At 32.4% G+C, this 23996-nt stretch overlaps 2 long non-coding RNA genes across 3 annotated transcripts in view; both read right to left on the bottom strand.

Annotated features, from left to right (window-relative positions):
• Positions 1-315: 315 nt before the first annotated feature.
• Positions 316-4062, bottom strand: LOC127731930 (uncharacterized). 2 transcript variants are annotated; one of them, XR_007995907.1, is made up of 3 exons: positions 3914-4062; positions 2752-2925; positions 316-1060 (listed from the first exon to the last, which is right to left on the bottom strand). It is a non-coding gene; the product is annotated as an uncharacterized LOC127731930 (long non-coding RNA). The 2 variants fall into 2 exon arrangements; XR_007995908.1 differs by lacking the exon at positions 3914-4062 and adding an exon at positions 3591-3880.
• Positions 4063-5772: 1710 nt separating this feature from the next.
• The window catches only part of LOC127731929 (uncharacterized), a 38574-nt gene continuing 20350 nt past the window's right edge, over positions 5773-23996 (bottom strand). The window contains exons 2-6 of the long non-coding RNA XR_007995906.1: positions 15800-15857; positions 13917-13945; positions 10401-10478; positions 6512-6594; positions 5773-6272 (exon numbers count right to left, since the gene is read on the bottom strand). This is a non-coding gene — a long non-coding RNA (uncharacterized LOC127731929). The remainder of the gene's footprint in view (positions 6273-6511; positions 6595-10400; positions 10479-13916; positions 13946-15799; positions 15858-23996) is intronic.

Genomic DNA, 23996 nt, shown 5'->3' with positions numbered 1-23996 from the left:
TGTATTGCCAACATATCTGAATTTTTTTTTAGCCGACTCAAAATCATGCCGGCAGGCCCCCCTTTTTTTAGGTAGTTTTTTTGGGGGAAAAAATACATTTTTGGTCAGACAATGCTGGAAAAAAATCCCTAATTTTTTCTACTACTTGTTTTGTATTGGTATTAAGTTGTTTCACAAATAAAATAAGCTCTGTAAGCTAATAAAAAAAAATTGAATTAGAAAATCATCATTTTGACTTAAATTTTTGAGCTATTTTTCGCCAAAAAGACACTAAAATTTACACAAAAACTTAATTTCATGATTTGACAGTAATTTTTCACAGAAGTTAGTGACTGCTACTGTGACTTTACATGTAAAAGCACCTTTTTGCCATATATTAATAGAATTTAATGCAATACAAATTTAAAAAATGGTCAAAAATAAGAAATGTTTTGACAATTTTGAAAATCGCGGATTTTTTCAAATATTTGCGCAGTTATGCAAAAATTTAACGGAAAATTGGAGATTTTTACACATGTTTGGTATCATATTAAAGCTTACAATCTTAGCTTTCAGTTGAACCTAATTTCATTGTATTTGGCTGATTGATATTTATCCTAGATGGAATTTGGTTAGCCCTATACCTGCATGAAAAAAAACTATAATTTTGAAAAATCCCAAATTTTGACCGAGAAAATAAAAATAATCCATTTAAACTCTAAGAGTTAAGTCATTGCTTAGTCAGACATTGCTATAATGATGTTTTCTCTTGGAAAATGTATTATTTACACTAAAATACTCTCATTTTTCAAAAAAATTGGTAAATATTTTGCGAAAAACCTGTTATTCCTATAAAAAATGGATATGTCGAGAACTTATTATATATAAAGACCAAGATCAATGCAGTCTTTAAGTCTAATAATCCATTGGGATTTGCAATAGTGACTATCTGAACTGTTTTGGTATTCATTATAATTATGATAATGATACATAAACTATTCATCATTTGACTAAGTTTATTGAATGTTCTAAAGTATATATTTTCAGGACCTAGCTGTTTCTTCACCAGAATTTACCATATCTACAATAGACAATATGTACATTATACGAATTAAATATTTTGTATTTGTTCAATTAACTTGAGAGTACCTGCAGTTTCTTACAATTCATATAAAATCTGGTTTACATGCAATCTGAAAAAAAAGACTTTTTATTTTTGAGATTGGCTGCTGACAAAGTGGTTTTTCTGGATTTACCGTCATCAGAGATGCTCATGTAAAAAAAAACAAATAAAACTCAACTAGATATCATTGAGATGGGAGGCATCTCTGTGGGCCCCGCTGTGAATAATGTGTGGTAAAAAATTTGTATCTTTATCATTGGACATGGGGTTGTCAACTGAAACCAAAGTTTTTGACCTTGACCTTTGACCTAAGAAGTTGTACATAAATTATGACACACCCTCTGGTGTTGTTTTTTATACACATATCAAGTATAAACTTTGAAATCATAATGGTTCTCAATATATAGAGCGGACACGATCTTTACCATAGGACATGAGGTTGTCAACTAAAACCAAAGTTTTGACCTTGACCTTTGACCTAGAGAGATGTTCATACATTATGACACACCCTCTGGTGTTGGTTAATATACATGTCAAGTATAAACTTTGAAATCATAAAAGTTCTCTAGATATAGAGCGGACACAATTTGTTAAGGACGGACGGACGGACAGACGGACGGACTGATCACTATAGGGCGTCCACCATTCGGCGGGGCCCTAATAAAGGTCAAATCAATTTGCTGCAAACATTCTACAAATAAATCATTACAATATGATAATTAGTACCCTGGATAAATTTCTACAAAAGAAGAAAAATAGGTTAAGAAACTAAAAGAAAACTAAAAGAATTAGTGCTGAAAGACAAGAAAACAATCATTAATCTTGCTGAAAAATAGTTTGTCTACAATAAAATCCACACATCTCCATTCTGGTATTCCTCTATATATAGTAGGCTTCTTGAAAACATTGCTGTTGCTGTCATTGACATCATCCCCCTTCTCAAAGTCATATGCAATATATGACAACCCTGTATCTGCATCATGCCCTGTGTACTAAAACTCCTTCCCATCAGCCTCTCGACAAAATCTGTGGTCTACTCGTCTAACTACAATAAAAGCTGGATCCAGGGGCGCAATCTCAACTCATTCCTCTCCATGTCGTTGTTCCCTAGAGTGTGCCCTGTCCTAGTGGAAAACCTTAAGTTAATCAAAATAAATCTAGACTGTTAAAAGTAAGTTCTAAATCTTAAACAGAATGAAGAAATTTATTTAGGTCAACTCATATACATGTGTGTCCCAGTAATAACTTTTTTTGTGGAGACATCGTTGCTCATTTTTACACTGTATTTAATTCTTTTTTATCCGTATCATATTATATTTCTGAATCTGTTCTCTATGCTTCGTCAAAAAATTTCTTATTTTTTGCAGTTTGGAAAAAAATGAAAACAACATGTTATAAATTTTGTGCGTCCAAAGTGCTTTTCTGGATTTACCTTCATCAGGAACATATTAAGATGCTTTTTAACTGTGATTCCCTATAGAGAACCCTTTATTTTACTTCTATTAAATGGTTTGACTGGTGGTATTATAGCACTATCTTTAAGCATTGTATAAATTATTTTGTTTTTAAAATTTAAAACATTGTGCAGAAGAAATTTATTTAGCTGAGCTGTAGAATTATATAATATTAAATTCAAATCATACACATACATGTTCAGGATGTGCTTCATCCAAACTTTCTAACCAATTCACTGTATGGGTTTTGAGTCCAATATTGGTATTTCCCTCCAAGGCGTTGGTAGTGACTCACCACATGACTCTGATGAGACTGTCTAACTGGGAGAAGATCCTTTCAGGCAGATGGATGGACAGACAGTATCATTCCTATAAACACAACAAAACTTTATTGTATAATAGACTAACAAATTCAATCAAATTTCAAATAATCTGAATTTTTATTATTTTAATACAAAAATTGTTCAGAGGAAAACAGATTTTTAATCTTGATCATATTTGTAGGTAGTCATAAGGTACATGTGTTATAAGTAAACACAGCATCTGCAATTCTGTTAATAACTTAACTGTCAGTTAATAGGCATCAATATTAAATTACATAATAAAGTAAAAGTGACAATTATTAAATTCAAAAGTCAAGGAAGAAAATCAAAAGTTTGAATATAAATATAAATGAAAGATGCAAATATCAACTAAAATTCTTTATAAACAGTGTGCATATTTAAGAAAACATCTACAATATTGTTTATTATGACCAATTAGTTAAAATAACATACTCATGCTACTGTTGAAAAATCATAAATATAAATTTTTAATGTACATGTATAAATGTGTGCAAATATTCTTCCAAACTGTCATATGTATACATTTTTTGACAGAAAGCATTTTTGAAAAAGAAAATTTTAGTTCATTATGCCTAATCCATAAGTTTAGAATAAATATATAGTTGGTTATATACTAATCTATGGTTTAAACAACATATTCCTGTCTCAAAATGAAAAAAAACAAATGTAATGTGTTCAAATTATACCAACTATCATCAACTGCAATGTAAAGCACCGAAAAATCCGAGTATTATCAATGAATAAAACCCGAGAAATTCCGAATGGATCACATTCCAACGTTAGGAGAATTTACCTCATTACATATTCATAGCTTGATAAAAAGGCCATGGGAAGCGTTTAAAAAAAATTGCTGGTAGAAAGTCCCTTTCAATTTATAAGTTTAATATATTTAAACAAAAAAATACATCCTGGAAATAATTTAAAGTTATTTTTGTTGACTTTTATGAAACAAGGAATTCCCCTCCCTGAAATATGGCAAATTTGCTTATATAAGATATAATAAAGGTACTTACCTTATGTGATTGGCCTCCGTGGCCTATTTCCAACGTTGTCTGTCCTCTCAGTAAGCAGTCCGTCCAAAAAATAGTCGGTAAAAGTCATTTTGTTACAAGTTTCATGTTTCATGTTAGACACAATGGCGGATACGTCACTTCCGGAAGTCAAGAACAAATAACTCTTTTCGCAGATTTTTTGCGTGAAAACCACGCCCTGCTCATACAAATATCCAATCAATTCCGCAAGCCGCTATTGTTTTCCATGTGAAACCATGGATACGTGTGGAAGGAGAGAGTTCTGGAATTTATGAATCCGAGTGTCAGTGGTGTTTACAAAGTCGTAAACGATTTTTTTTTCACATCTATTTCAAAGATTTTTCATATCTATACTGAAAATCGACCGTTAAGTATGACTGACAACCGGATCATAAAACTTGAATATATTTCCAAAATTTTAAGCCATCAATGAAGAAAATCTGACGAGTAATAGCTTGCGGAATGAATTTCAAAATCAGTAGTACCTTTGACACATAGTTTTTCCGGCGGCCATTTTTTTCAAAACAACTCCACTTCAAACATTTTTTTTATCGAACCAAATCACTGCAATACCCATAAAACTTATATATTTAGAAAGATAAATGTCTGAACTTTAATTACATATCAATTGTTTGCTCATACAATATATTTTTTTCCTTTTTCAAAGCAGTTGAACTTGGGTAAAATCCGATATTTTTGCCGTCGCAAGGAAATCATTACGTTACGATAATCGCATTGGTGACCTCCCTAATGTAGACTGAATAAATGTAGATGTGGGTTATAATAAAGTAATGAGACTGTAACCTAACAAGAAAAACAATTTATGGATTAAAATGATGTGTTGAATCAATTGGCCTTTATATCATAAAATAGATACATGTATGTCTTATTCAACTCGCATGAACTTAACAATGTCAAGGGGAGAGAACTTCTGTATTTGTTTTATTTAGTAAAATTGTCCAATATTTTTTTCTAATAACACTATAGACCTATGAATTACATAATTGACATTTTAAACAAGGATTCTGAAGGTACTACATAATTAATACACTGTCTACTACTGGAAAGAACTTTACAGAGTATACACTCATAACTTGAAAAATATTTGATAAATTTCTTACTGAAAAAACTTTAAATTGCATTTTTGTTTGTCATCAGTTACTCAATACAGATTCAAATGCTTTTTGTGTAACTAAACTGCCACTCAGTATTGTATGATAATAACATAGCACTCCCGTGTAAGTTATTGACACCCTTACCTCAGAGGATATATATTAAAGTTACTAGGAAATCTGCATGTGTGCAAGTGTCAACTGTGTAATGAGAACAAGATAAGACAAGTAATTAAGTGTCTCCCGTCTTATGAGAAGAAGATAAGACAAGTAAGTGTCACCCGTCTTATGAGAAGAAGATAAGACAAGTAAGTGTCACCCGTGTTATGAGTAGAAGATAAGATGATCAAGTGTCACCCTAGTAATGAGTAGAAGATAAGACAATTAAGTGTCACCTGTGTAATGAGTAGAAGATAAGACAATCAAGTGTCACCCATGTAACGAGTAGAAGATAAGACAAGTAAGTGTCATCCATGTTATGAGTGGAAGATAGACAATCTAGTGTCACCCTCGTAATGAGTAGAAGATAAGACAAGTGTCACACATGTAATGAGTAGAAGATAAGACAGTCAAGTGTCACCTGTGTTATGAGTAGAAGATAAGAAGAGTCAGTGTCACCCATGTAATGAGTAGAAGGTAAGACGATCAAGTGTCACCCGTGTAGTGCGTAGAAGATAAGACAAGTAAGTGTCACCTGTGTAATGCGTAGAAGGGGGGGGGGGGGGGGGGGGCTAGGATGAAAAATTTTGTCCTGCCTATTTATTTTTCCATCTATTCAGTCCTGCCTTTTTATTTTTTACTCTATTCGGTCCTGCCTTTTTTTTTATTAGTTTATCCTGACTTTTTTTTTCCTAAATTGTCATCCTGACTTTTTTTTTGGCAAACTGTCTCATCCTGCCTTTTTTTTTACTCAAAACTCCTGTCCTGCCAATTTTTTCAAATTTCATCCTAGCCCCCCCCATAAAAATCAAATGGTAGCTCCCTTAGTTATTAGCAACACCTAAGTTTGTCAAATGTTTTGAGTGCACCCTGCTTTGTCCCAGTTTTGAATTTTTTGTTTGATCTGTGTTCTTGGAATAAGCAGTTTTGTAGTTCACCTAGAATTCTACTAGTTTTTATCTCAAATTATCACATACTTGTATCTAATTGTACAATAATTGGGAACAAAACGACACATGACAAGGGGACTATTAAGTAAATCTTACCTTATTCCAATCTTCCATTATATCCTAAAAATAGAAAAGAAAAGTTATATTCAATATATAATGTTGAGTTATCATTGAGGAACATGTATTATAGTTACTGCCAATTAAAAATACATGATCATTATTGGATGTAAAATACTGACCTAATATTTTTAGATTTCATTCAAATAATAATAGCATTGAAACAGTCATTTATCTCAACTTTTCTGCACTATTTGAAGTTAATGAACTGAACTAAAAACCTTTAAGATCTAATCACATACCTAAATGAGGTACAGATGTATACTACAAGCAGGGTGTGACTCTTTCCATCGAACACCAGAACATCTATTGCACTTTTCCAGACCTAAGAATTTCAAGTTTTATTTACCAGCTTTAAGACACACATAAAAAACAATATCAAATATCAAGTAACAGTTTCTTAAAACACTGTCCATAATCAACTACATCTGTCAAATTAAATTAAATGTTTATGTGCCTGTCCACAGCCAGGACCTATAACATAGTGGATTTAGTTAGAAGTTGTGTACCATATTTATTTTTCCTTCATTGTTTTTTTCGGCTGTGGATTTTTTCTTTTGAAATGTTTCACATTTTATCATACCAAGGCTATTTATAGATTATTATATGGTATGAGTTTTGATCATTGCTGAAGGCTGTTGGACAGCCTGTAATTGTTTATAACTTTGTCCTATGGTCTAGGAATAATTGTATCATTGTTAATCATACCACACCTCCTTATTATCATATGGTATGGGTTTTGCTCATTGTTGAAGGCTGTTGGACAGCCTGTAATTGTTTATATCTTTGTCCTATGGTCTAGGAATAATTGTATCATTGTTAATCATACCACACCTCCTTATTATCATATGGTATGGGTTTTGCTCATTGTTGAAGGCTGTTGGACAGCCTGTAATTGTTTATATCTTTGTCCTATGGTCTAGGAATAATTGTATCATTGTTAATCATACAACATCTAATTATTATATGGTATGGGTATTGCTCATTGTTGAAGGATGTTGGATGACCTGTAATTGTTTATATCTTTGTCCTATGGTCTAGGAATAATTGTATCATTGTTAATCATACCACACCTCCTTATTATATGGTATGGGTATTGCTCATTGTTGAAGGATGTTGGATGACCTGTAATTGTTTATATCTTTGTCCTATGGTCTAGGAATAATTGTATCAATGTTAATCATACCACATCGCCTAATTATTATATGGTATGGGTTTTGCTCATTGTTGAAGCCTGTAATTGTTTATATCTTTGTCCTATGGTCTAGGAATAATTGTATCAATGTTAATCATACAACATCTAATTATTATATGGTATGAGTTTTGCTCATTGTTGAAGGCTGTTGGACAGCCTGTAATTGTTTATATCTTTGTCCTATGGTCTAGGAATAATTGTATCATTGTTAATCATACAACATCTAATTATTATATGGTATGGGTATTGCTCACTGTTGAAGGATGTTGGATGACCTGTAATTGTTTATATCTTTGTCCTATGGTCTAGGAATAATTGTATCATTGTTAATCATACCACACCTCCTTATTATCATATGGTATGGGTTTTGCTCATTGTTGAAGGCTGTTGGACAGCCTGTAATTGTTTATATCTTTGTCCTATGGTCTAGGAATAATTGTATCATTGTTAATCATACAACATCTAATTATTATATGGTATGGGTATTGCTCATTGTTGAAGGATGTTGGATGACCTGTAATTGTTTATATCTTTGTCCTATGGTCTAGGAATAATTGTATCATTGTTAATCATACCACACCTCCTTATTATATGGTATGGGTATTGCTCATTGTTGAAGGATGTTGGATGACCTGTAATTGTTTATATCTTTGTCCTATGGTCTAGGAATAATTGTATCAATGTTAATCATACCACATCGCCTAATTATTATATGGTATGGGTTTTGCTCATTGTTGAAGCCTGTAATTGTTTATATCTTTGTCCTATGGTCTAGGAATAATTGTATCAATGTTAATCATACAACATCTAATTATTATATGGTATGAGTTTTGCTCATTGTTGAAGGCTGTTGGACAGCCTGTAATTGTTTATATCTTTGTCCTATGGTCTAGGAATAATTGTATCATTGTTAATCATACAACATCTAATTATTATATGGTATGGGTATTGCTCACTGTTGAAGGATGTTGGATGACCTGTAATTGTTTATATCTTTGTCCTATGGTCTAGGAATAATTGTATCAATGATAATCATACCACATCTTCTAATTATTATATGGTATGGGTTTTGCTCATTTTTGAAGGATGTTGGACAACCTGTAATTGTTTATATCTTTGTCCTATGGTCTAGGAATAATTGTATCAATGTTAATCATACCACACCTCCTTATTATCATATGGTATGGGTTTTGCTCATTGTTGAAGGCTGTTGGACGACCTGTAATTGTTTATATCTTTGTCCTTTGGTCTAAAAATAATTGTATCATTGTTTATCTAACCACACTTCCTTATGATTATATGGTATGAGTTTTGCTCATTGTTGAAGGCTGTTGGACGACCTGTCATTGTTTATATCTTTGTCCTTTGGTCTAGGAATAATTGTATCAATGTTAATCATACCACATCTAATTATTATATGGTATGGGTTTTGCTCATTGTTGAAGGATGTTGGACAACCTGTAATTGTTTATATCTTTGTCCTATGGTCTAGGAATAATTGTATCAATGTTAATCATACCACATCTCCTAATTATTATATGGTATAGGTTTTGCTCATTGTTGAAGGCTGTTGGACGACCTGTCATTGTTTATATCTTTGTCCTATGGTCTAGGAATAATTGTATCATTGTTTATCATACCACACCTCCTTATTTGTATACAATAAAATAATCTAATGATCACAGATAACCCCCTCCCTCTTAACATACTTAATGTACTTACAGGATTGAAGCTTGAAATTCTTTTCTATTAGTAAGTTTTACAATTTGCTTAAAAATATGTTAAGTCCTGGACCACTTGAATTTTCAAGTGAAAGGCCCTCCTCAAGAAATTCAATGGTCCTGAAATAAGTACTAACGTAACGGACTGTAGGCCATGGACCTTTGTTTTCCAAAATTCAAAGGTTCTCTCACAGAAATGAAAGGTCCCTGACCATTGGGCCCACACTAATTTAAAATGTTATACATTATAATGTAATGGTGTGTTATACTGTAATGGTTATACATTATAATGTAATGGTGTGTTATACTGTAATGGTTATACATTATAATGTAATGGTGTGTTATATTGTAATGGTTATACATTATAATGTAATGGTGTGTTATACTGTAATGGTTATACATTATAATGTAATGGTGTGTTATACTGTAATGGTTATACATTATAATGTAATGGCGTGTTACATTGTAATGGTTATACATTATAATGTAATGGTGTGTTATACTGTAATGGTTATACATTATAATGTAATGGTGTGTTATACTGTAATGGTTATACATTATAATGTAATGGTGTGTTATATTGTAATGGTTATACATTATAATGTAATGGTGTGTTATATTGTAATGGTGTGTTATATTGTAATGGCCTGTTATACTGTAATGGTTATACATTATAATGTAATGGTGTGTTATATTGTAATGGTGTGTTATATTGTAATGGTGTGTTATATTGCCATATTTTAGTTTGTTGCTTAGTCCTTAACTAAAAGCTCTTTTCAAAAATGGCACTAGCCTATGCTGTGGGACCATAACTCGAACAAGACAAATAGACCTGTGTCGCTGCATGCAATTGATTGAGGTAATATATTTACTGAAGCATAAATGATCATTCCATAAAATCATTAGAGCCAAGAAACTTTCATGAAAATTATCATTGTACAATGAGTGTTGTATAATTTCAAACTATCGGCAAACAGGAAGTGACTGCATGGCAGATGTGAAAACTGCTTACAGTCTGTATTGATTAACCTCATTTTGGAGAAGCAGCAAATATTAATTTTCAAGTCTTTGGTATAGATGTCCAGGGTTCAAACCCAACACCTCCAACACTAATGTTGAACACAATACTACAACACCATAAAGATCAACGAGGTGGTTTTTATGAATTGATTTTTTTTTTATGTAATCTTAAAAAACATATTATACGATACATACTAATTAGATAAATACTGCTGAATGTGCCTCTGAGGTCAGACTAATTTATAAGTAAGGTTGTGCCATCATCTAAAGCATCTGTGAAAAATAACTATGAATCATATTTACTTGTTTAAGCCTGATAAATGTAAAATATATGTATCACTTAAAAATACTTCATTGGTATTTCCATTTATAGTTAACTGTTATGAATGTTTCTTATAAATATATCAATGTTTGTGGAGTATCTCCCTGTATAAACATATCAATGTTTGTGGGTTATCTCCCTGTTTCTTATAAACTTATCAATGTTTGTGGGTTATCTCCCTGTTTCTTAAACATATCAATGTTTGTGTATTATCTCCAGGCCTCTACAAAAACTTTTTTTACAACTTGTTCAATAGGACAAGTACATACTTACTTGTCCGAATGGAATTGTAACTTGTTCATAAAAAAAACCTTTATATTAACCTTTTTTTGCATTTTAGGTTGATTCAATGAACAAAATGAATTAAAACAATAGAACAGAATTTGATTTATATCTCTTGATATCCTTTTTAAAAATATGAGTCAAGAACAACTGAATCTTGTCATGTCTAGTCTCAGGACTTAGGTTCTAGTTTTCATCAATGCCAAAGTCTCATCACACTCTGCTCATCAGGCACAGTCTGGTAGGCCTGTCAGTCTACACTCATTTGTTTTGTATCCTGGTCTTTTTATGTTGATAGAATATTGATTATTATGCCTTACTACAATCAGCTTTGTTTTTAATAATATTAAAATGTTTATTCAGACACAATCAAATATTGTTTGTGTAAATATGATCAAATATGATTTTCTGAATTTTATGGTCAATGATTTCTTCATTTTCATTTTTAAAATATTTTTGTTATATAAAATTTATCATATATTTATTATAAAGCAATAGAAAAACGTAGGGAACCAAGGTACTGGTTTGTCTTGGTCCCGAAATGTCTCCAACAGTGCTGAACTGTCTATTAAACATGGAACTGATTCCTTTCCAAGCCGGTGCTGAATTGCCTCGTTACCTTATAACAAAGCGCACCGCTGATTCCGATTGGTAAGACTTGTTTAAGAGAATCTGTTATAAAGTATCTGACAAAGAACCAGTTTTTAATTATCGATCGCAAGTAAACATGTCAAATTGATATTTGTTTTTATCTTCTGTTCTGGTTTATTGTTTATTACTTTGATCATCAAAGTTGGATCTAATTTATTTTCTACAGAATGATTTTACTTGTCCCGTCGGACAAGCTTGATATAGCTTTTACTTGTCCGACCTTTTTTTCCTCTCCCTGTTTAAACATATCATTGTGTGTGTGTTATCTCCCTGTATAAACATATCAATATTTGTGTATTATCTCCCTGTTTCTTATAAACATATCAATGTTTGTGTGTTATCTCCCTGTATAAACATATCAATGTTTGTGTATTATCTCCCTGTTACTTATAAACATATAATGTTTGTGTGTTATCTCCCTGTATAACATATCAATGTTTGTGGGTTGTCTCCCCGTTTCTTATTAACATATCAATGTTTGTGTATTATCTCCCTGTTTTATATAAACATATCAATGTTTGTGGGTTATCTCCCTGTATAACATATCAATGTTTGTGGGTTATCTCCTTGTTTCTTATAAACATATCAATGTTTGTGTGTTATCTTCCTGTATAAACATACCAATGTTTGTGTGTTATCTCCCTGTTTCTTATAAACATATCAATGTTTGTGTTATATCTCCCTGTATAAACATATCAATGTTTGTGTTATCTAACATATCAATGTTTGGGATTGATTGATTGATTGTTTGTTGCTTAACGTCCAGTGGCAAATTCAATGTTTGTGTGTTATCTTCCTGTTTCTTATAAACATATCAAGGTTTGTGGGTTATCTCCCTGTATAAACATATCAATGTGTGTGAGTTATCTCCCTGTATAAACATATCAATGTTTGTGTGTTATCTCCCTGTATAACAGATCAATGTTTGTGGGTTATCTCCCTGTTTCTTATAAACATATCAATGTTTGTGTTATATCTCCCTGTATAAACATATCAATGTTTGTGGGTTATCTCCCTGTATAAACATATCAATGATCTCCCTGTTTCTTGTAAACATATCAATGTTTGTGTGTTCATGGTGTTATCTTCCTGTTTCTTATCAACATATCAATGTTTGTGTGTTATCTCCCTGTTTCAATAAAACAAACTTACAAAACAGGTATAATGTTGAATTATTTCTTATATGAATAATTCCTAACTTTTATGGCCAGCTTCATGAAAATATTGACCTTGTCATATGAGGTTATTTTTGAATTGTTGACTATATATTGACCTGTACACATCTCCATTCTTGCTTTGTTGGGTTGCTGTCTCAAATAAGCCATAATCCGAGGTCTGTGACCTTCCATTTATGGGTTCAGATCTTCCAACCAGTAGTTGGGTACAACCGACAGATTTTCATATTTTTGCAGGTTAAAAAGTTACAAAAGCATTTTGAAAATAAATATATGAAATCAAGAATAAAATAATCATGAAATATGCAACTTTACTGAAATAAAACTTATGCATTTGCTTAAATTCTTCACAATTGAATTGATGTGTAGTCATGTGACCGGTTCTAGTACAAGATCCTGAGAAACTCGAGAATATAATATTTAAACATAACCAGTAAACAGTATGAGTCTGTTAGGTTTTGGAGTGACCCCTTCCAAAAGAAAAACCTAATGAAACAGGAGATACAAAGGGGGTGATTGGAGAAATAGGGAATACAAGGGGGTGATTGATGAAACGTAGTCCTTAAAGCAGCCCGAAAGACAGGATCTGACTAAAGACCAAAAATTTGACAGAAAAAAACAAGAACGTAAATTTTTCCCACAAACAGTGAAAGGGAAAGTGCATTGGTCATTGGACAACAAAAATTAAAACTTGACCCCATAAAAAATCATGATGAAAAATAAACACCAAGCATCTATGTATCTTGCAAAAAAAAGTGGTTAAAAGAAACTGACCGCAAGTTTGAAAACGAAGTTGAGCTGTTAACTGACACAAAGTTAGGCTAGTGTTCTTAAGCAGCAATTGAAACAAAACCAATTATAAAGGTACAAAGTGTTAATTAACACAGCATATAGTGTTGGGAAAAGGGGAAGCCTTTTCTTGCTGAATTTATTTAAGAAATTCAGAAAAAAAGGTGGTTAATGTCATCATAATATTGTATACCAAAAGAAGAAGAAGAATGGGGGATGGGGGTCTAAGAATGTAGTAAGATATGATGGGTGTTTTGTTATGGTAAGCATTTTCTGTCTCTGTAAATTGAATTTTCAATAAAAATTATACCTTCTAAGGATAATGGAGGACCTTTAGGTATCTTTGATCAAAGGTCCTAAACCTTCCATTGCCTAAAGTAAATTTGAACCCCTGTCTCCCATCATCATGCTTATAGAGTTTAAACATTTTACATTTGAAACAAATTTCAATAGTAAATGATCCTATATAGTTCACATATAATGTACACTTACCTATAATAACAACTTGACTGGACAAGGATCTAATAAATACAAATAATAGATGTTCAAACTAAAAACATGGCTAAAAAAGAAAAAGACAAACAACAGTACACAAAACACAAAATGAAAAAAACTAAAGACTGAGCAACACATTAACCCCACCAAAATTTAGGGGTGATCTCAGGTGCTCCGCAAGGGTAAGTAGATCCTGTTCCACATATGGTACTCGTGGTGCTCATGAATGTAAGTACAAACACAGTGATGAGTCTAATTTAAAGATGCTTGTCAATGGTTGAATACAATTTTGACCTCTTTCATTGAATGGTTGCTGTCTCAATGACATAAACATCCCATCTCTCATTCACAAGTTGACTTCTTAGTTAAAAACTCTTGATTTTTTTAAGCAATTTACATTGTAATGATTGCAATGTTTTGTTAGACATGTTAGCTTTTTACCCACATATGCAATTAATTTTGTAATTATGTCATGTTATTTTTTGTTTCCCATATATACTGTATATAACATAAGAGTGCACACGCTGAAATGTCTCGCCTTCTTTACTGATCATTGATTTTATGTTGATAGTCCTAAATATAAATCTTAACTGAAAGTATCAAATAAACTTAACATGATTCAAGAAAATGAGGTCAAGGTCAGATAAACCAAACCGGAAATACATGTGCACCTTACCACATTTTGTGTACAATCATTCAATACACCAAATTTAGTTGATCTATTGCTTATAGTTTCTAAGAAACAGACTTAAACAGGAAAACTAAACATTGACCAATGAACCATAAAAATAAGGTCAAGGTCAGATGAACCATGCCAGACAGACATGTACACCTTACAATCAATCTATGCATTAAATATAGTTGACCTATTGCTTATAGTATCTAAGAAACAAACTTAACCATGAAAACTTAACATTGACTAATGAACCATGAAAATGAGGTCAAGGTCAGATGATACCTGCCAGATAGATATATACACCTTACAATCATTCCATACAACAAATATAGTTGACCTATTGGATTAGTTTAAGAAAAACAGACCAAAAACACAAAAACTAAACACTGAGCAATGAACCGTGAAAATGAGGTCAAGGTCAAATAAAACCTGCCAGACTGACATGTACATTGTAAAATATTTCCATACACCAAATATAGTTGACCTATTGCATATAGTATTAGAAAAAAAGACCAAAACACAAAACTTAACTTTAACCACTGAACCATGAAAATGAGGTCAAGGTCAGATGACACCTGCCAGTTGGACATGTACACCTTACAATCATTCCATACACCAAATTAAGAAGACTTATTGCTTATAGTATCTGATATATGGACTTGACCATGAAAACTTAACCTTGTTCACTGATCCATGAAATGATTTCGAGGTCAGATGAAAACTGTCTGACAGGCATGAGGACCTTGCAAGGTACGCACATATTAAATATAGTTATCCTATTACTCATAATAAGAGAGAAATTAACATTACAAAAAATCTTAACTTTTTTTCAAGTAGTCACTGAACCATGAAAATGAGGTCAAGGACAATGGACATATGACAGACAGAAACTTCATAACATAAGGCATCTATATACAAAGTATGAAGCATCCAGGTCTTCCACCTTGGAAAATATAAAGCTTTTAAGAAGTTAGCTGCCGCCACCGCTTGATCACTATCCCTATGTCGAGATTTCTGTGACAAAAGTCGCAGGCTCGACAAAAAGGAGATTAGTGCAAAATGTTAATCCTGTTAGCTCTTTATTATCTCCCCTTTAAGAATTTTGACATTTACAATTGAAATATATTTCTGAATTTCATTTGATAAAATAAATAACCAAACATTCCAATACAATTTGACTTTAATCATGATAATATTCACTTACCTTTACTAAGTAATAAATTTACTGGACTTGAATCAAATAAAAACAGTAGATCTTTAAACTGAAAATATAAAATAGCTCAATTTCAGTTCTTCACATATTTATATAAATATCGGTGGAACCATTTCTGAATATACTTGTTTAGCTTGTGACAAGTAACTTGTCATGAATGAAAAAAGAAGAGATATAACCTACCATAGTACCATACAAAGCTCAGTGTTATAGTTTTAGGACAAATTCATAACAGAATGAAGGCCTGTTATTTGCAAGGCTGTCTAATGGGAGTTATTTTTGTGTTACGTCACTATAATGTTAATAGTCAACCTTTTTAATCTGAATCTCAACTTTATAAGTCTTTTAATTATATTTTTGGTCTCCACAATAGGGGAACTTCCCCCTCCCTTGCTATCGGTGTGGCATGTTATTATTTTAGAAATATTAGTTTGACTTCTACATGCTCTATGTTCTATTTTAGACAAGGAGGCCATATTGATTGATCAATCTGGAGAAAAAACCACAAACTTTGTAGTTGCCGGGCTCACACTACTTTAGAATCATAGGGAGAAGTGACTACTATTTTAGACAAGGAGGCCATATTGGTTGATCAATCTGGAGAAAAACCACAAACTGTGTATTTGTCGGGCTCACACTACTTTAGAATCATAGGGAGAAGTGACTTCTATTTTTGAAACTAAAATTGAAAATGAAAAAAGTGGCGAGACTTAAAAATAGAAGTGTTTGATCGCTCGCATCACTACAATGGTCCATCATTTATAGTTACACAATTATATTTTTCCTGTTGTATGAAACTATCAACTTAAATTCTAGCACTAACTTTTTTTTTAATGTAAAACAGGAAAAGAAACAGAAAGTATCATATAAATGTATATCAATTAAAATTCAATTTAAAAACTATTCTGTTTATAATGTTTATGAAATTCATTATTTCTCATTAAACAGTCAGGGGTGCTACTTAAACAAGTGATTTCATCATCAATTATTTCAGTGATTTGATAAATTCATTTATCACCTATTTAAGTGATTTTAGTGTTTTCTTTGATCTTCAAATGCTAATTTCATTGATTTTCCATATTTTCACAATCTTTTCTATAATTTTCCTACATAAATCAATTATCCCTTTTTCTTTGTATATAGACAGGTTTTTCCGATTATCTGCCTTAATTTGTGATACGACTCCTAGGCGTTGTCGTAATACTATCGCCATTACAACCGTGAAAAAAAAAAACAAGATATAGATCTATATGCCCTGACCGCATATAATTAAATGTAAACACAAGAATGTGAAGTCGTACTTGACCGCGGCAAAATTATATGTTCTATAAATAATAAAGTAATTAGATAAGGATTCTAAGTGTATTTCAGGCCAGGTGTCGTGTCCTTAAAATATAACTGTATTTGTATGTTACACGCGGGGCATAATAAATTTTATACCAATACTAGTCCCAGGTTACATGTCGATTATAATCATTTGGTAATCACATTATTAATAATTATAACGCATACATAAATAAAAAATAAATAGTCTTGACCGGTCGAATGTGATATATCAGAAAAACCAGGGTGAATTTTATCAAATCATAGAAATTTCTGTGGTCAGACATATAATGAGACAGTCCTAAAATTTAATAATCCACTAATCAGACGGACCTACAGAGACGAGAGTTTTGTGCTTTTTGCTTGACTCGCGTATAATACTCAAAATTGATTGACATTTTCGTATTACTTTGGCAGGGGCGGATCCAGGATTTTGGAAAGAGGGGCGTAGTATTAATTTAAAAGTTCTTTTTTTTTTACCTTTTTTGGCAAAATTTCTTTTGCAGAAAAATACTCGACATACAACTACTATAGTATGTATAGTATATAACATCATGCTCCAGTCCGTGCTTAATATAAATGAATGCCATTAAACCACCAAAGACTCCATGTAAATTCAAAGCGATGATTAGTTATGTTTTGAAGCGTCATTTAGTGTTTTGCCAACTCCCCTCCAAAGTTCCCAACCACTCCAAAACAGATGTCTCGTAGATTTTCATCCTTAATCCGTATTAGACTCTTATATAAGTCCCAGGTGTATATAATACAGTGAAATACAGTATTGCAATATAACCGTGATTAGGGGTGTATTTTACTGAACTGTCGGAATTTTGGGTTGTCGGATTATAGCTACGCTTTTGTAGGTTCTAGTAAACTATTTGATTACCAAAAGAGTAAGACCTTTGAAAAATCCTTTCTAATGTATGAAATTTTAGAATTCATGCACAGAAGAATCTACTGAGGAAAGTTCAAATCAACAGAAGTAAATGTATACGTCTTATAAAGAAAATAAAGTGAATATATACTATACGGCACACAGACCTACATATATATATAAATAAAACCTTTTAAGTTTTTCAGCAAGAACTGCACCCAGGAATAAAATATTTTACAAGCCTTACTTTTCAAAATATTAAAGCGCCGTCCCAAATAACCAAATATCAACCTAAGTGTTAACCTCATCAGTACGATCGAGCAACAGCTGATCTGCAATATCGTAGTTGAAAATTAAATTGTGTAGTAATTCCACTATAGTAAAGAAAACTAAGTAACATATATATATATAAGTATACAATAAGGCGTCCCTGTCATTCATAATATTTCTTAAACGGCTGACGAGGTCCCCCTCCTTTTATTTAATTTTGAACTCCTTACTCCTCTGTTAAAAATGTTTTTGTCTGAGTTAATATTGTCAGAATGTCTGTTCAATTGCTACATGTAGCCTCGGGGTAGGTTTCATTATTATTAGCTTCATTTATGGTTAATCCAGACATTTTACCGCTTCCACTACAAAAGTTTGGGGCACGCACCCCCCCCCCCCCCCCTTTTTTTCAAATTCCTGGATCCGCATCTGATGTTGCGGTGGATCTTCTATACAAAAAGAGGGAGATGCACTGTAGTCATCGGATTAAATTTTATAGATTAATTTGAGTTTTTAACAGTCGTTTTACATCGTGTAAACATTCGTCAGCCAGTGTTATTTGACTTTCATAAGTTTTATTTAAAAAAAAAATGTCCGGACCATACAAAAACCTATTTATGCAAATTTTTTTTAGGTTTATACGGCTTTGATCCACTCAGATTTGTTGGCTCGTCTGGAGGCATCAGAGTCATAAGACGTATATGAAATCAACCGAGAGCAGTCATTGTGCAACTCGTTGTGTAATTCGCATATTGATTTTTTTTCCACACCTGAAGTTTTTTACGATTATGTGTACAACTATTAACTGCACAAGAAATGCTTCCATGTTTTTTATAACTTTTGGCAGCATCCATAGTAAAATAAATCAGAAAATGAAAGAAATACAAATGTAAACAGAAAATCGATAATGTTTTGATCAATACACGTGCGTTATTTTTCACGGTTGTAATGGCGGATCGGTCACGTGAGAGGTTAATGGAAGCGCCCATGTTTTCTAGGTCAATTACAGATAAACCCGTCTATTAATTTCACCAGTGCGCTTGGGCAGTTAGTTAGTGCCTAAAGCTTTTAAAAGTACCCTTGGGAATTTTTCTGTAATCAAAAATTCATTAACTACTCTTACTATCAGACAAAGATCAACAATATTAGGTAACCTGATTGGTTTTCTTTAGAGTTAGAATGATCTACTTCAAGGTTATGACCTGATCTACAAACTATTCCAGTTTTTGCATATTTTAAAAAAGTGTCAGGCTTATCAAGCAAAAGACAATTTCTGCATATGCATATTTGTTTTTTCAATGGAATTGTTGTCTTTTTACCAATAAAAAAATCAAGCTTGTGGAAAAAATATCAAGAAAATGTTATAGAGTGATTCTGGTCATGTCACTCTAACGTTATTAGCCTGACTATCTCTACTGGGAGTCATTTTGTGTCATGTCACTCTAACATTAATAGCCAGACTATCTCTACTGGGAGTCATTCTGGTCATGTCGTTCTAATGTTAATAGCCAGACTATACCTACTGGGAGTCATTCTGGTCATGTCGCTCTAACGTTTATAGCCAGACTATCTCTACTGGGAGTTATTTTGTGTCAAGTCAATCTAATGTTAAAAGTCAGACTATCTCTACTGGGAGTCATTTTGTGTCAAGTCAATCTAATGTTAAAAGTCAGACTATCTCTACTGGGAGTCATTTTGTGTCATGTCACTCTAACGTTAATAGTCAGACTATCTCTGGTCATGTCACTCTAACGTTAATAGCCAGACTATCTCTACTGGGAGTCATTCTGGTCATGTCACTCTAACCTTAATAGCCAGACTATCTCTACTGGGAGTCATTTTGTGTCATGTCACTCTAACATTAATAGCCAGACTATCTCTACTGGGAGTCATTCTGGTCATGTCACTAACCTTAACCCTTTCCCTTTCGGGCATTTTAGACCATTACTTATCGAAAAGACACTATCAAAGTTCAATTGAATACTGCATTCGCACCAATGGTCATGCACATGCCATGTTGGGCTCATATGAAAGATAATTGATCAAATATTTCAGAAAATTACGTTTAAAGATAATTCGTCCTTTTTTGGTCAAGTGGGATGTTTAGAAAAGTCACCTGACTTTTGGAGAAAATGTGAAAAAATACGAAATCCTTGGGACAAAAGTCGTGTAGAGACATATTGTTGCGCTAATAGGGTAAGGTTTTGGTGGAAACACAATGCCCCAAGTCTGTTAAAGACATACAAGTTATCATATTGGTATTAAAAGAGGAAATACGTGCTATATGCCTTGAAATCTCAATGTCCGTAACATTCAAAATAACTGATTTCAGACGCTCTTTTCGTCCAATTTCAAACTCGGACACTAGTTTTTTGTCTAAATCGATTTCAGTCAAGCAGTAACCTAAATTTTGTTTTTCTCAAGACGTGAAAAAAATTAAAGAACCTTAGTGAGCGCGCTCACATACCCCACATCCCCACATTGTCATTGGAGAAATAAAATATGTGTAAGGAAAAAAAATTGAATCATAATTTCCTGTCAATATGCACGTCTACATAGTATGTCCTTATTATCTACAAAGTTTCATGAAATTATGTTGTGTGGTTTCAGAGGAGTTGCGATGACAAACTGTTGCAGAAGTACATTGAAGCAAATAAGTTCAAAGGGGCGTAACTCCTAGAAAAAAAATTGAATCATAATTTCCTGTCGATATGCACATCTACATTGTATGTCCTTATTATCTAATAAAATGCTTCGCTTGGGCGCAGCTTGATACGACCGCAGAGGTCGAACCCTGAACAGTTGGGGCAAGTATGGACACACAATTCAAGCTTGATACAGCTATGACTTTGGACTGTCATTAAATATTTGACACAGCATAGGTTTCTGACACAGGATGAATGTGGTGTAAGAACTGGAAAAAATTTAATTTACCTATTATGGTGGAATATCCATAAACTAAATTGTTTGTTAATTTCAATATATCAAAGAATATGTAGAATTCAATGTTTGATGTAATGTAATAAAGTTGAAATTTGGACCGTTTTTGTTCAATGTGGACCAATTTGGTAACATGTATAAATAATCAAAAATCTAAATACATGGGAGCCCATTTAAATACATCATAAAGGTATTAAAATAGAAAGTGACATCATAGTCATGGCTAAAAATAAACAAAAATCCTTAATCAGCAACATTTAAAGTAATATCTAAAAATAAAATTCCTTTGTAACCATAAAAGCCCATTTAAATACATCATAAAGATATTAAAATAGAAAATGACATCATAGTCATGGCTAAACATAGCTAAAAACCCTTAATCAGCATCATTTAACAGTAATATCTAAAAATGGAAATTACATCATAAAGGTATTAAAATAGAAAATGACATCATAGTCATGGCTAAAAATAAACAAAATCCTTAATCAGCATCAGCAACATTTTATAGTAATATCTAAAAATAAAATTCCTTTGTAACCATAAAAGCCCATTTAAATACATCATAACAGATATTAAAATAGAAAATGACATCATAGTCATGGCTAAACATAGCAAAAACCTTAATCAGCATCATTTAACAGTAATATCTAAAAATAAAAATTTCTTTGCAACCATAAAAGTAAAATAGAAAATGACATCATAATCATAGCTAAAAATAAACAAAAATGTTTTTTATTGGCAAATTTTAAATGGAGTATATTATACTAAAACAATAAATTTGCAACCATAAACATGATAAAACCCCATTTAAACACACCATAAAAGTATTAAATAATTCAACTACATCATAAGGCTATAAAAATAGAAAATGACTTCATAGTCAAGGCTAAAGGTAAACAAAAAACCTTCATCAGCAAAATTTTATATTGGCAAATTTCCAATGAAGTTTATTACACTAAAATTGTTGGCAAATTTCCAATGCATTTATTAACAATAAAGTTATTGGCAAATTTCCAATTTACATAATTTATAAGCAGTGTAGATGAGATATTTAAATGAGTTTGAATTACCAACCTTACACTGCTTTTAAATAATGTTCTTTACTCAATTATTTGTCTATTAAAATGGAAACCCTTGTTTTTTAACCTTTTTTCCCCTTATTCCTTAAACATTAGAGCCATAACCAACCCCCCCCCCCCCCCCCCAAAGCCAATTATTACTTTCCAATGTAACTTAAATTTCCAATAAAAATAATTTTAAATTTCAATTCCTCATGATATAATATAACCGTATCATTATTATTTTCTTTCATATATAAATCTGAAACAACCATCTTTAAATGGAAAATTTTAAAGAAAAAAAAAGGAAAAAAAAAAAATCCTACCTCCCACACATTTTTTCAACCCCCTTTTGATTCATCATCCCCCACCTCAATCACAACCTTCAATTTGTGGTATGGTACATTGCAATACAATTTCACAGAGATCCATACACTTGAACACAAGTTTTTGTTGCAAACTAAAAAAAATCCTTATTTTTGACCAATATTTGGCCCCTTATTCATAAAGGTTTGAGCAATTAACCCCAAAACTCAATTCCTACTTTCTCTTCGTGATAAAAAATAACTAACTTAAAATGTAAATTTTAAACAAAAAAAAAAAGAAAAAAAAAAATTACCCCTTTTTTGACCCCCGCCCCCCTTATGATTCATCACCCCCCACCCCCCTTTCCCCCCCAAACCAAGCTCAATAACAGCCTTGCCTTTGTGGTATGGTACCTTGTAATACAATTTTAGAGAGATCCATACACTTGAACACAAGTTATTGTCTAGAAACTAAAAAATGCTTATTTTAAACCCCTTTTTAGGCCCCTTATTACTAAACGTTTTGGGCAATTACCACAACACTCAATTCCAGCTTTCCCTTTGTGAAATGGAACCTTGTAGTAAAATTTCAGAAAGATCCATACACTTACACACAAGTTATTGTCATGAAACTAGAAAAATGCTTGTTTTTTGCCCCCTTTTGGCCCCTTATTCCTAAAATTTTGAGGCAATTAACCCCAAAATCAATCCCAGCATTGACCCTTTGTGATATGGAATCTTGTGGTACAATGTCAAAGAGATCCATATGTTAACACACAAGTTATGTCTGGAAGTTACAAAAATGCTTATTTTCGGCCCCTTTTTGGCCCCTAATTCCTTAACTGTTGGTACCATAACCCCCAAAATCAATCCCCACCTTCCTATTGTGGTATTGAACCTTATGGTGAAATTTCATAGAGATCCATTCACTTAAACTAAAGTTAGAGTGCGAAAACCATTGTGTATTCGGACGACGACGCCGGACGACGACGACGCCGGACGACGACGACGCCGGACGACGACGACGACGACGACGCCAACGTCATACCAATATACGACCTCAAAATTTTTTTGCGGTCGTATAAAAAGGTTTCATGAAATTCTGTTGTGTGGTATCAGAGGAGTTGCGATGACAAACTGTTGCAGTAGTACATTGAAGCAAATAAGTTCAAAGGGGCGTAACTCCTAGAAAAAAATTGAACCGTAATTTCCTGTCGATATGCACATCTACATAGTATGTCCTTATTATCTAAATAGGTTTCATGAAATTCTGTTGTGTGGTATCAGAGGAGTTGCGATGACAAACTGTTGCAGTAGTACATTAAAGTAAATAAGTTCAAAGGGGCGTAACTCCTAGAAAAAAAATTGAATCGCAATTTCCTGTCGATATGCACAACTACATAGTATGTCCTTATTTTCTA

Source organism: Mytilus californianus, unplaced genomic scaffold (assembly GCF_021869535.1).
Source record: "Mytilus californianus isolate M0D057914Y unplaced genomic scaffold, xbMytCali1.0.p SCAF_21, whole genome shotgun sequence".
NCBI lineage: Eukaryota > Metazoa > Mollusca > Bivalvia > Mytilida > Mytilidae > Mytilus > Mytilus californianus.
This window is presented reverse-complemented; position numbering and strand designations above follow the sequence as displayed.